The following is a 16,392-nucleotide window of genomic DNA, read 5'->3' as shown; positions in this document are numbered from 1 at the left end:
GACCGGAAGAAGGCGTTTCCAACTCTCCTCTTGAATCAATACAACACCAAGTGAACGGAATATGTAGCTGGGTTTGAGTTTTAATGACGGAAAGGAATCAAAATCGAGAACCAGTGAAATTTTGTGCACTCCAATTCCAATGATCTGTCCATGAAGTAATGCAAGAGGTCTGCAATAAAAGGAATAGGATCAAGTGCCCTTAACCAATGATACAATGAAGTTGGCCAACACCACCAGAGGCTGCAAGATATCCCATTTAGCTTGTGCCAAATTTTACACTCACTCAGCATTGACAAAAGGGTTTGAAATGATAATCTTTAATTTCTTCAATTCCTCGGCACGCTGGACACATTTTTTTGCCCTTTATAGAACTCATTAACCCAGTTACCGATTTAAGGTCTTATGGACAGAATCTTCAATCTTGTCTTTTGGAGGCCCTACAACTTATATTCCAACTATCATAGAAAAACTTAAAGTTCTTTACCATAAGGCCTTATGTTCCTAGTGTTTTGAAGTTCATATTTTGCTAAATAGCCACCTAATTTTTCAACCCAATTCCCATGTCTTTTTGTCTTATCTATCTATTATCTTTCTATTCATTACTATATTAAAAGAATGATGAGTCTTGACATTGTGTAAGCACTTTTTGATCTTAGTTTTTGTTGTGTCTATGTTACCCTCCATGCCTCTTAGTTCTTTCAATTAGATTTATTGCATTTTAATTGTGATAGTAATTAAAAATATGAAACATTCCGAATGATTAATCTCAATAATGCTGGTAATTAAAATGAAAACCACCTATTTAAACGATTTAGTGACTCTCACACTCCATTTCCAATTCTTATGTGCGTCAAAGTTTCTTATCTGAAGCAATTTCTTAATCAAAGTAGTGTGACCAATTGCATTAGCCACAATTTTATTTTAATTGTGGTAGTAATTAAAAGTATGAAACATTTCAAATGATTAAATCCCAATAATGTAGGTAATTAAAATGAAAACTACCTATTAATACTATTTAGCGAATCTGGCACTCCATTTCCAATTCTTATGTGCGTCAAAGATTCTTATCTAAAGTAATTTCTTACTTGAAATAGTGTGACCAATTACATTAGCCACAATTTTGAGATTGAAATATATATATATATATATATATCTGTGACGACCCCACCTCCCCTTAGGGCGTACCCCAGGGTTTAGCGGACCGTCTGCTCAATTCTCGCTAGGACTCACTCACTCACTCCAACTCAATTAGGGTACAACCTCAATAATAAAGGAAATAACAGTTACCAACTTTGGAAAGTACAATTACATTCATTTCTGTCTCAAACATCCATACAACCCCAAATACATCAAAAGATTGGAGTTCTAAATACATTCAAGTTTAATCGAGCGACTAGTGCGAGTACAATTATAAAATTCAGAAAAACTAGACTACGCTAGTCTGTACAAGTCTTACGCCTCGCCCGTATCCCCTGTAAGGAAAACAAATGGCGTGGAATGAGTTAAAAGCCCAGTGAGGTTCCAAATAGCAAGTTGACCATTATTTAGAAGTGAAAGTATCAGAATAGGAAAATAGCGAGCATAACAAGTCAAGAAAATGAGCAATAACACTTCAAGTAGCAAATCTCAAAATGAGCGAGCGTAAAGTGTTTTTTTTTTTTTCAAAAGAAACAATAATCCAATAAGCAATAATCATTTCAAAGTATAAGGATACGGATGGCTCTCAGGAGCCAAGTTTCAATTGCTTCACCAGAGCTTGATCAAGTAGTAGTTGACACTCCGTCAACTTTCAAGTAAAGTAACCAGTCCAGTAGAGCACCACTTAGCTACAATCTCCGTCCACCATCCAAACCCCCTACTGGGCCCAAAATCCTCGATAAACACTGATGGTAATACTCGAGCATACCAATTAGTCGAGAAGATAACACTCCACTCGACAACACTAGATACCCATGGTTCGTTATCTAATCGACCAAACCCTTGCTGGCTCGACTCGATTAACTAGCCAGTGGGGTTTGAGGTCCCCAAGAGGTCGATGAGATAACATCTCCAATCGACTGAATCAAGATTAAAGTACGGAGACGGGAATGAGAGGCACCTCCCACTCGGATTGAGTGTGGTACATACTGCCGTTCAGCACTTACAAGTCAAGCACAAGTATATCAAATCAATTGCAACAATAAACAAGTACATATCACATTAGAACAAGTGCGATAAAGTACACCCTTACCCGACCATACCAATCAAATATCATTCGATCACATTGGTCAAGTATTGAAAACAAGTGTCAAGTTCAATCAGATATTTGGAAGCACTCACCAAATATATAGTGCTTCTACGGATCATGTTCAGGTATTACTTCTTGTTGGAAGTCCAAATCTGCGATAAAACATCGATTAAGAGCTTTGAAATCACTAAAGTTCGAAATTTAAACGTTTCGTTTAACGAGAATCAAGTGATTGAAACTCATTTGGAGAATATTCGTAAAACTCATGCTCGCTCTTAAAACTTTGAAACTTTGAAGCGATTAAACTTTGAAATCACCATTTGAGTCGAAGAGACGAGAAAAACGTATTTCTATTAGTCGTTACTTTCATTTTTCCAAGGGTACAAGTTTCGGCCGAATTCTAGCTTACATACCTCCATGAAAGAGGACTTGAATAACCTAGACAATTCAAGCTCAATTCAACCCCAACTCTTTGCTCAAACTACAAGTGCACACGTCTAGTCCTCGAATGAAAATTTGGGCAGCATGCCTTTTGTATTTACCTATTTTTCAGCCATTTATAGCTTCATTATGTTTCTCAGATTAGCCCCAAAGTCACACACAAGCAATGTTACCATCATAGCCCTTCAATTAGGCTCCAAAATCATCCAATTATAACACAAGTCTAATAATACAACCGAAAATCAGTTTTGAAGACAAAAGGTTAAACAACAGATTTGACATCTTATAGCATTTTAGTTACAACTGGAGCTACGTTTATCAAATTGGGATACACTTTATACTGTTTCTAAGTTAAGACAAAGGGTTACAACTTTCATGAAGACAAGTCAACCCAGTTCACATTTGATCCAGGTCGAATTTGCATATTACAGAACCAGAATTTTAATGTCAGTCTGGTTGTCAGCACTGGATTTGAATGACAATAACTCAAACTACAAAATTCCGATTTAGGCATTTTCAGATGTGTTGGAAAGCTGAAACATACGGCTAAAATTTCTATGTTTTTAGCAAATGCTGATTTGATATGGATCAAAGTGAAAAACGAAACAAAAAATGTGAAATCTCAAAACTGTCCGCAAAACAGTACATTTGGCAGTCAAGGGTATTTTTGTTATATCACATGCTACAGTACTTCAATTGAACTGAAATTTTACATGCAGCTATATAACACCATTTCCTACAACTTTCATGTTTTGACCTAAGCCTGATTCGGCCTTTAATATGGACAAATTAAACAGGTCAGAAGCAGGACAGTTTCAATCTTCAAGTTGAAAATTTGATGAATTCAAGGTTTAAAATTCTCATTCATGTCTTGAACCACTATCCCAACTCCCTATCCAAGCTTTTAAACATCATATGCTATATAAACAACAAGAAATACAACTAAACAACTTAAACCCTAGCTCAAAAATCCACCACATCCATCAAACTACTTAAAAAACCATCCTTAGCCAAGAGTATGAGTTGCTAGCCAAACTTAAACAAGATTAAGGGAGAGAAATAGAAAAGGCAGCCATAATACCTCATCAAGATGCTTGCAAGAGAAATTCACACCCTTTACTTCTAAAACTTTGCCACACAAAGTTTTAATCTTCCCTAAAGAGCAACTTATATGGAGTGGTTTGCAAGATTTGTGGTTGGAGTTCAAGATTGAAGTAAGAAAGGATGGTACAAGATGAAGTCTTTCCTCTCTTCTCTCTTCCTCAAGAATTCGGCCAAGCAAGGAAAGAAATGAAGAAAATTGGGTCAAATTATTGTTTTAGAAAAGTTAAAACAAGTTGGTCAAAGTCCAACTTCCATAGGTGTCATGACGCTTGTTTTTTTTTTTTCTAGACTTTTCTCTCATTTCTTTTGGTCAAATATTGTGGCTGATTTAAGAGATATTTTTAGAGTTAATTAGCTAAAATAAAGTGAGAAGATTAAGGTAATAAAGTAATGGTCAAATGATGTACTCACTCGGTAACAAACGGTACACTTCGGTTTACACCGTTTTTCCTTAATTCGCACGTACTAGGGTTTTCACTTATAATTCACTAATTTATTATTATTAATTCTAATCATACACTTTTTCTAATCTAAAACTCATTCTTAGTTACCAAATTTAGTACACACTCCATACCGAGTAATCACACTACCGAAAGACGTAAAAACCCTAGTTTACCCTAACAATGAAAGTAAAGGAGAAACTCTTCATTCTATTCTTTATTCCAACTATTGAGGGAGTAAATAAGTAGTAAAGATGTTATAAAGTAATTTAATCAAAGTAAGAAAGCATTTTAAGAAAATAGAAGCGAATTTTCCAGTCGTCACACTCTCTTCTCTTTAAAAGAATTTCGACCTCGAAATTCATACATGTAGTCATAAATAACTCTGGATATTTTCCTTGTATGTCCGTTTCTAACTCCCAGGTCTCACCATAGCCAAAATTTAGCTAAACAATAGAAAACACGAATCGTACCTTCTACTACCTCCGTGGTTCAGGTATTGCCTGTTGGTCCAAGGCGTACACTCTAGCTGGCACACTTGGTTTAGTCTCTCCTACATTGGCTTGTTCAAGGCTTAGATGTGATCTACGGGGGCAAGTTGCAAGCTGGTTCTCAGTACTGTCACACCATAAATATTTTCGTGCCTTTCACCAACAATTATTCGCAGTATGATTGGTCTTCCTACAATATCTACAAGATAAGTGAGGGGTTGGGGTTTCTATGGTTATGTGAACTTTCTTATATCCATTGGGGAAATCGAGCGAGTGTGAAGCTTGAACGAGGAACAAAAATTTGGTCGGATTTTGACGTGGCTACGGTCCTTCGCGCTTTCCAATGATTCATTTTCCCAAAGTTCTTTGGACAATTTGATAAGATTTATGAATGATTTGATCTGTAGTCCTGGCGAGAGTTGGGCAGGCGGTCCATCGACCCTTTGGTTCGCCTCAGAGGAATGTGGGGCCATCACAGATGGTATCAGAGCTGCTTTGCATGGTCTCTGCGCGAAGTGAGCTTGGGCCAAGTGGTGAATAAGTGTAAATGACTAAGTGCTCTTTTGAGCATAAGCTATGGATTGTGAAATGTTGTAGGTTTCAAACCTTTATCATGGTATTTGAAGATAATATATATGTACGTCAGGTAGGAATCTCAGATGTAGATGATTTACTCTTGGGACTGGCCAGCTTAAGTTGTGGATTATCTTATTTTGAATTCTTGTACCCGAATACTAAAGATGAGAGCCTATGTTAGAAATAACTTGGGCGAGCTAAAACTTTGATTCTACAGAATTTCGTGTGATGTGTTAAGGTATCATTAAATATGATTAACCCTATCCACGATATAAACTGCATTATTCTTGTTGGTTACGGACGGTGCTCCTAGAGAGGGAGACGCATCTAGTTCTACCCATGAGGGAGTGTTCGTTAACTCGATTGGGAACTAGGTTAGACCTCTTGTAAGCCAAGTTTGATTCCATGTGAGGGGCAGTTAGGAAAGCTTAGATGCTTTTGTACTTCTGACCTAGTTTGTATATTGTATTTTTGAATGACCCTCTACTTTCATGGGATTACTTTTATTTGTATCTGACTATTACTGTGTGATATATATGTTAAAACTGTGTTAACTGTTTGATTTTTGACTTGTGTGTATTGTTGTAACTTGTCCATGCATTTATCTCTCTTTCATATTACCTTCGTGCTTCGACCTTAAATTGGTTAAATCGAATGGAGGGTACTCGTAGTGAGCGAAGCCGTGGGTGCGGATCTAGGCAACCCGTGAATGAAGAGGGTAACCGTGAACCGGTACCTGAACAGAATCTTGGACCGGGGATTGACCCTAATGTTCAGGTAGCCGCCGCTATTCAGCGTATGACCAATCTGTTGGCCCATGTAGTGGAGCATCAGGGCCAAAATCCTATTCCTCAACCTGAAAACCTTGGAAACCATGTAGAGGGTCAGGATAGGGCCCTCGAACAATTTCAAAAGTTCTTTCCACCACAATTTATTTGAGGACCAGACCCGGATGTGGCCGAGAAGTGGTTAGAGAAGATGATTGACATTTTCGCTATTCTGCATTATACTGAAGAGAGACAGGTAACATTTGCTGTCTTCTAGTTGGAGGGAGCAGTTCGTTCTTGGTGGAATGTGATCAGGATGAAGTGAGAGAGAGAGCAAACACCAAGGACTTGGGTCAATTTCATGAGAGAGTTCAATGCCAAGTATTTTCTTCTTCTAGTTCAAAAGCAAAAGGAGGATGAGTTCATTAGGGTTCGTTAGGGAGCTCAAATCGTGGTAGAATACGAGAACCACTTTACTAGATTGTCTAAGTTCGCTCCCGAACTTATTGTGACTGAAAAGAGGAGGATACGGCGATTTATTCAGGGGTTGAACGTTGACATTCAAAAGGATTTAGCCGTAGCCCAAATCAATACATTTAGTGATGCTGTAGAGAAAGCCCTACGAGTTGAAAATGCGAGATTTTAAGTTAGAATTTTCAAAGCGAAGAAACGGGGATGGCCTGGAAGTATTTCGGGACAAGAGGATGAAAGTACCCCTCCCAAGTTTGGAAGGAGAACTGAGGAGTAAAACTTCCCAGGGAGTCAAGGGGAGCCCAGGCCAGAGGTGGTCAAGTTGGGCGAGAACAAAGTGGTGCCTCACAGGGAGGCTCGTCTTCAAAATCTCGTGGTCCCTGCGAATTTTGCGGGAGGCCAAGTCACACTGAGAACAATTGCTGGAAGAAAGAGGGAAAATACCTGCGCTGTGGGAGCGCCGATCATCGGATTGCTGACTGCCCAATTCGATTGTGAGAAGGGAAATGGACTCATCAACCAACCAAGACTAACCTTGGACAGTCGAAAGGAAAGGAACTAGATCGAAAGTACCGGCTCGGGTGTATTCCCTAGAGCAACATCGTGTCCTTGACTCGTTTGCGGACGTAGAAGGTATGTGACAGCCCCACCTTCCCCTAAGGCGAACCAAAGGGGTTAGCGGACTGCCTGCCGAACTCTCGCCAGGACTAACGGTTCAGTTTAGAGCGATCTAATACTTTCCGGAACATACAAACGCGCGTAAACAAGTCAAAATCATAAAATAAAAAAAAAGAAAAACGGAGCCGGTCATGGACAGTAACTGCCACGTCAGAATCCGGCCTCGAAAAAATTTGTTTCGCCGTTTGAAATCCGAATCTGTCCGAAATCATCACCTAACATCAATCAAACATTTATACGTTGAAATTAAGCATATACAATCCAAAGTGACATACAAAAGTTATTCAAAAGGTTATACATGTACGGTTTGCCAAATCAAAAGAGAAAACGGATCCAAAAGTACATTTAGGGTTTCAATCAATGAGCTATACAAAAGATATGTCCATCTAGCTCAATTCGGCAACCAACTATCAAATCCAGTCCAAAAGTATTTATTTTTCTGTGAGGAAAACAAAAGGGACAAAGTGAGCTTACGCCCAGTGGTATACTATCACTCAAGCAACCAAGTCATATAAGCATAAAGCGGTCAAGAAAAAAATAAACCAAGATCACACATTAACAAGATGGGTAAAAGGATACGGACGGCTCTCAAGAGCCCCTTTCCTCGCTCGTATATTTGATCGGATTTCATTGACCCTCCGTCAATGTTTACAAAGTAACCATCCGTCGGCTCCACTTTACTTCCATTCCTTCCACCCAACATACCCCGACCGGGCCCGAACTCCAAACAGTAAAAATTTGGTAATACTTGAGTAAACCGGAATCAAGAGTCTCACTACTACAAGATTCCATATAACAGTCCCCATGGCCCGTCAATTTTCACGACCAATCCCTCGCCGGCTCGATCCAATCGACTACCAATGGGGTTGAGCTCAGTAGTATCAGTAATGATCGTTGGATACTCATCCAAGCGACACCAAATTCATGAAGCAAATTCAGTATTTCATGTATCATTCAATCATTACAGTGAAACAGTAGACAGTCATACGAGATACCAAATGGGTGAGAGCGATCAAAAAAACCCTCACTTAATCAATTTCAACGGAGCAAATAAACCTTCAAGGCATCAAGTTCACATATACCAAAGCCACATTGTAAACAACAAGTGAGTAGTACACTCACCAATCAAGCAAATGATATTTCATGCACTTCCGCCTAAGAGCGTCTTGCACCACCGTCACGTCCTAACATATTCAAATAAGCACAATAAGACTCAATTACAAGTCATAAACCAATTCCCAATACTATCAAAATAGGGCTCCATAAGAATGTATAAGCACTAGAGTAAACCAGGGAAATCCGGAAATGGAATTAAGCTCTAATCCAAAAAAAATAATTTTTGACATCATTTTGCGGTTTTGGCACCATTGGCACTACGATTATCGGATGGAGGTGCAAGATACACCGTTTCGAAGCTAACAGATAGGGATACAATGTTGCAGAAGGTCACTCAGCCCAGTTCATAGTGCAAGTAGGCCAAAAATGTAGGATACTAAACCCGAACCGCAAAAACGGGTGAACAAACCGCATTATGGTTAACAAACTGTAAGTCAGGTTACCTAAGTCCAAATCAAGTGATTCCAAGGCAATTCGAAAGCTAAGATATCAGGCTACATTTCTTTAGAAGACCTCAACAACCAATTCCGAAGTATTCCCAACCAAAATAACCCATTACAGAAGCAATTCTCCAGTTCGGGTGAAAACAGGGCAGCATGGGTATTTCGATCTTTTCACAAGCTACGCTACTCCGATTGGCCTGAAATTTTGCAGACAATTCTAAAATATCATTCCCTACAACTTTCATGTTTTAACCCAAGGCTAATTCGGCCTCTAACTATGATGAACAGTGCCGGGCAGAATGATGGGGAAATGAAACCCTAGTTTCCACAATTTCCTTCCAAAACAGAAATTTTCTGCAATTAACCACACTTTCCACCTTCTAACTTCCTTCAATATCATTTCCAATCATAATACATGGCCACACAATGATAATCATATGAAAACAGAAAAATCATCAATAATTATAAAACTTCACCAAATTCAACCAAAATCAAGATATAATCCACAAAATTCCCTCTTAGGCTACCATAAACCATGAATTAAACATCATTAGATGGAGGAGAGGGGTTCCTTCACTACTCACCTTAGTAATACAAGAGAGGGAGCAACTAATCCCCTTAGCCTTCCAAACAACTCCACTAAATACCTCACAATCACTCACTTAAGGGTTTCTATGGAACAAAAACAAGATTAAATGGTTGATTTATTAGATTTGAGCAAGAGTAGAGTTAGGAATTTGGAGAGTTTTCCTTTCTTTCGTCCTTGGAGAGAGCCGGCTTCAAGGTGCTTGAAATGGAGATGATTTTGGTAATTTTTTTGGTTTATTTGGTCAATTGGTAAAAAGGTGAATAGTAGTCAAAATGTAAGGTTTAATCATATGGTGACACTTGTCACCCTATTTAATGCATGCATATCACTTTGTTTTCTCTCACACCAATCCACTTGGTAACCTATAATTATCTCTTAGCACCCGATAATTTAAACCCAGTATCCAAAACTTAACCTAGTTGGTCGAATTTGTTCGAATTTTCCGCACTAGCAGGTCCCACGTCCGGTGTACGCTCTTAATTTCTCAAAAATTAATCGATACTAGAAAAATCACCTAAAACCTATTGTTACTCATAAAAATTATCGGAAAAATTTTCCTAATAAAGAAAATGCATAAAACATGCTAATAAAGAGAATAAACCCTAGAAAATGAGAAAATTACGGGTTCTCACATTTTCTCCCCCTTAAAAGAATTTCGCCCTCGAAATTTCTCACCTTAACACGTGAAATGTTCAGGGTATTTCTTTTGCATCTCCTCTTTCATCTCCCAAGTAGCTTCCTCTATCCCATGGTTTTTTCACAATATTTTAACCAACGGAATCTGCTTGTTTCTCAGCTCTTTAACTTTCCGGTCAAGCACTTGGACAGGTTTTTCTTTGTAAGCAAGCGATTCGTCAACGTCGATCTCCTCTGGTTGTAAGATATAGAATGGGTCGGGATAGTACTTCTTGAGCATCGAGACATGGAAGACGTCGTGAATTTGAGAGAGACTGGACGGCAGCTCTAGTCGATACGCTACCGTTCCTACCCTCTGGAGGATCTTGTAGGGTCCAACGAACCTCGGTTGGAGCTTCTTTCCTTTGCCTGCTATGACACTCCGTAAGGGTGTGATCTTGAGAAACACATGGTCTCCAACATCGAATTCCAAGTCTTTTCTTCGATTATCTGCGTAGCTCTTTTGTCGGCTTTGAACTGTTTGGAGTCGTTGCCGTATCAATTTGACCTTTTCTCGAACCTCTTCCATCCATGGAATAGTTGTTGGATCTAGCGCCTTTCTCTCGCCAACTTCATCCCAGTAGATCGGTGACCGGCATTTTCGTCCATATAGTGCCTCGTATGGAGCCATTTGAATCGACGAATAGTAGCTGTTGTTGTACGCAAACTCTACTAAGTTCATGTGTTGACCCCAGTTGCCTCCAAAATCCAGAATGCAAGTCCGTAGCATGTCCTCGAGAGTCTGGATTGTCCGCTTCGATTGTCCATCCGTCTAAGGGTGATAGGTCGTACTCAAGTTGAGTTTCGTCCCTAGCGTTTCTTGGAATTTCTGCCAAAACCTAGATACGAAACGTGGATCTCGATCGGAGACGATACTGACTGGAACGCCGTGTACCCTTACGATCTCATCCATGTACAGTTGGGCCAACTTGTCCATGGAATACTTCATGTTTACCGGCAGGAAGTGAGCCGATTTGGTTAACCGATCGACGATTACCCAAACGGCATCGTGCCCTCTTTGCGTCCGCGGCAAACCTGAAACGAAGTTCATGGTGATGTTTTCCCACTTCCACTCGGGTATCTCAAGGGGTTGTAACAGGCCTGATGGTTTTTGATGCTCTGCTTTAATCTGTTGGCAAACGAGACATTTCTGTACGTACAGGGCGATTTTCTTCTTCATATTATCCCACCAATAGGTTCCTTTCAGGTCTTGATACATCTTATTACTACCCGGATGGATTGTATACTTGGACCGATGGGCTTCCTCTAGAATCTCCGTTTTCAATGATTCATCCTTCGGTACCACTATTCGGTTCCGGTAATATAAGATACCCTCGGAGCTAAAATTAAAATCAGTTGTTTCCCCTTTGTTCACCTTCTCTCCCCACTTTTGCACCATCAAATCCTCCTTTTACGCTTCTTTGATGCGTTCCAGTAGAGTGGAGGTCACCTTAACATTGCCAAAACTCACCTTATGACTCCCAAGACAGGGTTTCCACTCACAAATGGATTCTAACAAATCCCACTCTTTGATCATCAACCCTGCTATTTGAATCTTACGACTCAAGGCATCGGCTACCACGTTTGCCTTCCCAGGATGGTAGTTGATTGTACAGTCGTAATCTTCCAGAAATTCCATCCACCGTCGCTGCCTCATGTTTAATTCCTTCTGTGAGAAGAGGTGCCTAAGGCTTTTGTGATCGGAGTAAATCTCGAAGGTTATCCCATATAGGTAGTGTCTCCACTTTTTAAGAGCGAAAACAACGGCAGCTAGCTCCAGATCATGCGTCGGATAATTCTGCTCGTGAAGTTTCAACTTCCTAGAGGCAAAAGAGATCATATTACGGTTCTGCATTAATACACAACCCAGGCCTTCTCGTGACGCGTCAGTATACACAGCAAATCCATCCACCCCATTTGGTAAGACTAGCACTGGGGCCATGGTCAATCTTTTCTTTAATTCTTGAAAACTCGTCTCACATCGGGCATTCCGTAAGAACCGACCATGTTTCTTCGTCAGGTCAGTTAAAGGACCGGCTAATTTAGAGAAGTCTTTAATGAAACGTCGGTAATACCCAGTTAACCCTAGAAAACTGCGGATCTCTGTGGGATTTTCTGGCCTCTTCCAATTCATCACGACCTCTACTTTCGCCGGGTCAACCGAGATGCCTTCGTGGGAGATTACGTGCCCTAAGAAAGAAATTTTCTCCAGCCAAAACTCGCACTTACTGAACTTGACGTATAGCTGATGTTCCCTTAAAGTCTGCAACACCACTCTTAGATGCTTCTCATGCTCCTCGCAAGTTTTGGAGTAGACCAAAATATCATCAATAAAAACAACGACAAATCGGACTAAATAGGGCTTAAAAATCCTATGCATTAGGTCCATGAAGGCGGCAGGAGCATTGGTTAATCCAAAGGGCATAACTGCGAACTCATAATGCCCATATCTCGAGTTGAAAGCTGTTTTCGGAATATCCTCTCTCCTAATCAACAACTGGTAATACCCTTGTCGGAGGTCCAGTTTTGAGAAGACCACTGCTCCTTGCAGCTGGTCAAACAACTCATCAATGTGGGGCAGTGGATATTTATTCTTAATCGTGACGTTGTTCAGGCCCCGGTAATCAATACACATCCTCAAACTTTCGTCCTTTTTCTTGACAAACAGGACAGGAGCTCCCCAAGGAGACCCACTCTCTTGAATGAATCCCCGCTCCAGGAGGTCTTGTAATTGCAACTTCAGTTCCTTGAGCCCCGCGGGGGCCATTCGGTATGGTATTTTTGAGATATGTGAGGTTCCAGGTAGTAGGTCTATCTTGAATTCTATCTCTCTTTCCGGAGGTAGGGCTACTAACTCATCAGGGAATACATCCGAAAATTCCCTTACTATGGCCACGTCCTCCACCTTTAACTTATCCGTGGGGGTATTGATCAGAAATGCCAAAAATCCTTGCACCCTTCTACTTAGCAACTTTCTAGCCCGAGGCTAACCTATCCCTTATGTCCAACCTTAAGGTTGCCTCACCAGGGATGCAGAATTCTACCACTTTCGTTTTACAGTCCAGTTGGGCATTATATTTGGCTAGCCAGTCCATACCCAAAATTACATCATACCCTTTGATGGCCAGACTAATTAAATCCCCTAACAACTTTTTCTCTCCTACTCAAACTTCACAATCCCTATAAACCATACTAGTAACCAAACGTTGATTCCCCGTGGGTGTACTAACTTCTAAGTCGTACGGTAAACTAGAAGGTTTTATATCGATGCCACACATGAAATCAGGATTAACAAAGGAATGAGTGGCACCAGGATCTACTAAAACTTTGGCAAAGCGGTGGAATACAGGGATCGTACCTTCTACAACCTCGGAAGAGTCTGGGACCTGTTGGGGCTCTAATGAATACACTCTAGCTGGCACCTTAGGTTTGGACCCATCTCCCTTAGCTGGTCCAGCATTGGTCCTCGACGGTGGTTGACTCCCCATTCCGTCTTGTTTTAAGACCGGGCAAGTGGCCAACTGATGGTCTGCGCTTCCGCAACGCAGACATTTACCTTCCTTCCTCCAGCAATTATCCTCTGTGTGGTTTGGCTTCCCACAATGCCCACAGGGACCGCGAAGTACTGAAGCTGAGCCTCCCTGAAAATTTCCTTTTTGGCCTCGCCCAGCTTGGCCACCCCTAGACGGAGTCCCTCTGCCTGAACCTGACTGTCGTCCATCTCCCATTCCTCGTCCAAACTTGGAGGGGGTACTCTTCTCACCCTGTCCTGAACTACTCCCAGGAAAACCCCGTTTCTTTGCCTGGAAGTTCCGGACTTGCAATCTAGCACTCTCTACCCGTTGGGCCTTTTCCACGACCTCGCTAAAAGCATTGATTTGAGCCACTGCGAGGTCCTTCTGGATTTCGACATTCAAGCCCTGGATAAAGCGCCTGATCCGCCGTTGCTCGGTCATGATCAGCTCAGGCGCAAATTTGGACAGGCGGGTAAATTGACTCTCGTATTCCGCCACAGATTGAGCCCCTTGACGGAGTTGGATGAACTCATCTTCCTTCCTCTCCTGAACTAGAGGAGGGAAGAATTTCGCGTTGAATTCCCTTATGAAATTCACCCAAGTCCTGGGCGTTTGTTCCCGTTCCCATTTTTGCCGTATTACGTTCCACCAGGAACGGGCCGCCCCTTCCAACTGAAAAACGACAAAAGTCACCTGCCGTTCTTCGGTGTAGTGCAAGGCCGCAAAAATATCGACCATCTTCTCGAGCCACCTTTTGGCGACATCCGGATCGGGCCCCCCAATGAACTTGGGTGGAGCAAACTTTTGAAATCGTTCGAGAGCTCTGTCTTCGCTCTCTACGTGGTTGCCAGGGTTTCCAGGATTAGGGTTTGGGTTTTGGCCCTGTTGCTGCACCACTTGTGCCAGCAAGTTGGTCATTTGCTGCATAGCGGCAGCTATTTGCACGTTGGGGTCAGGATTAGGTCTAGATGAGGTTTTCCCAGTACCCCTGTCCGGTGTGGGTTGTCTATTTCCGCGCCCACGTCCCCGTCCACTACGTGTACCTTCCATGAACTCTACTTGGTCTAGGCAAATGTACTAAACCAATATAAGAACAATGCATGTAAGTAAAATCCAAAAACTTTTACAAACATATATATACATTCCAAACAAGGCAAACAACACACATATCAACAACCAGTCAAGTCAAGTACAGTCAAGTCAAGTACAAATATGGACAATCCACGAGGGAAAGGCCCCATCAAAAGAAATATACACGTAGCTAACCCAAACGTCCAAAACGATTAGCTAAGGCTCTTCTCCCTATCCGCCCTGAATACAGAAAACAAAACTATCCCAAAAATCCTAGGAGTCGCGACCTAGTCCGTCGACGGGCTAGTAGACCCACCCGACGGGGTGGATCCAACCCCAGCCTCGGGCCCCGCACACGAGTCCTCGTCGCTCACTCCCTCAACCACGTCGGCGCAGAGGTTTAGGATCGATGTGGCTCGAACCTTAACCTTTCGTGCTCGCTTAGTCTCGCGCTCACGTGCTTCCCTAAGTTGAGTGCAGAGGTCATCAATCCTATCCTCTACCTCAAGCACGTCGTACTCCAGCCCCTTAATACGCTCAGCCTGTTTCTCATTGGCCGCCCTAAGTTGGGTCACCTCGGCCTCAAGCCGAGTCTTATTCGCGGCCAACTCCTTCCGTTCCTCGGCCACGGCCAACACCAAAGCGTTAGGGTAAGCGTACTTGTGTCGACACTCGCAACGTCGGAGGCGGTTAGCCAGGCTCCAACGCACAACGGCCTATCTGGGCGGGATCTAGTACGGAATCACCGGAAGCACCCCACGGGGTAGCTCTCCAGCAGAGGAATGACTAGGCTCACCACTTCCGTCCATCCTACACCAAAAGAGCAAGTAAACATAAATAGTCTTAAAGGACATAAATAAAGAACCCTCAAATCGAGCATTTCTATTACACCCAGGCTAATTCAAACCTAGGCTCTGATACCACTTGTGACAGCCCCACCTTCCCCTAAGGCGAACCAAAGGGGTTAGCGGACTGCCTGCCCAACTCTCGCCAGGACTAACGGTTCAGTTTAGAACGATCTAATACGTTCCGGAACATACAAACGCGCGTAAACAAGTCAAAATCACAAAATAAAAAAAAGAAAATCAGAGCTGGTCATGAACAGTAACTGCCACATCAGAATCCGGCCGCGAAAAAATTTGTTTCGCCGTTTGAAATCCGAATCTGTCCGAAATCATCACCCAACATCAATCAAACATTTATACGTTGAAATTAAGCATATACAATCCAAAGTGGCATACAAAAGTTATTCAAAAGGTTATACATGTACGGTTTGTTAAATCAAAAGAGAAAACGGACCCAAGTACATTTAGGGTTTCAATCAATGAGCTATACAAAAGATATGTCCATCTAGCTCAATTCGGCAACCAACTATCAAATCCAGTCCAAAAGTATTTATTTTCCTGTAAGGAAAACAAAAGGGACAGAGTGAGCTTACGCCCAGTGGTATACTATCACTCAAGCAACCAAGTCATATAGGCATAAAGCGGTCAAGAAAGAAATAAACCAAGATCACACATTAACAAGATGGGTAAAAGGATACAGACGGCTTTCAAGAGCCCCTTTCCTCGCTCGTATACTTGATCGGACTTCATTGACCCTCCTTCAATGTTTACAAAGTAACCATCCGTAGGCTCCACTTTACTTCCATTCCTTCCACCCAACATACCCCTACCGGGCCCGAACTCCAAACAGTAGAAATTTGATAATACTCGAGTATACCGAAATCAAAATTCTCACTACTACAAGATTCCATATAACAGTCCCCATGGCCCGTCAATTTTCACA

This window comes from Coffea eugenioides, chromosome 1 (genome assembly GCF_003713205.1).
Source record: "Coffea eugenioides isolate CCC68of chromosome 1, Ceug_1.0, whole genome shotgun sequence".
NCBI classification, from domain to species: domain Eukaryota; kingdom Viridiplantae; phylum Streptophyta; class Magnoliopsida; order Gentianales; family Rubiaceae; genus Coffea; species Coffea eugenioides.
The sequence above is the reverse complement of the archived record's forward strand: the minus strand, read 5'-3'. Positions refer to the sequence as shown.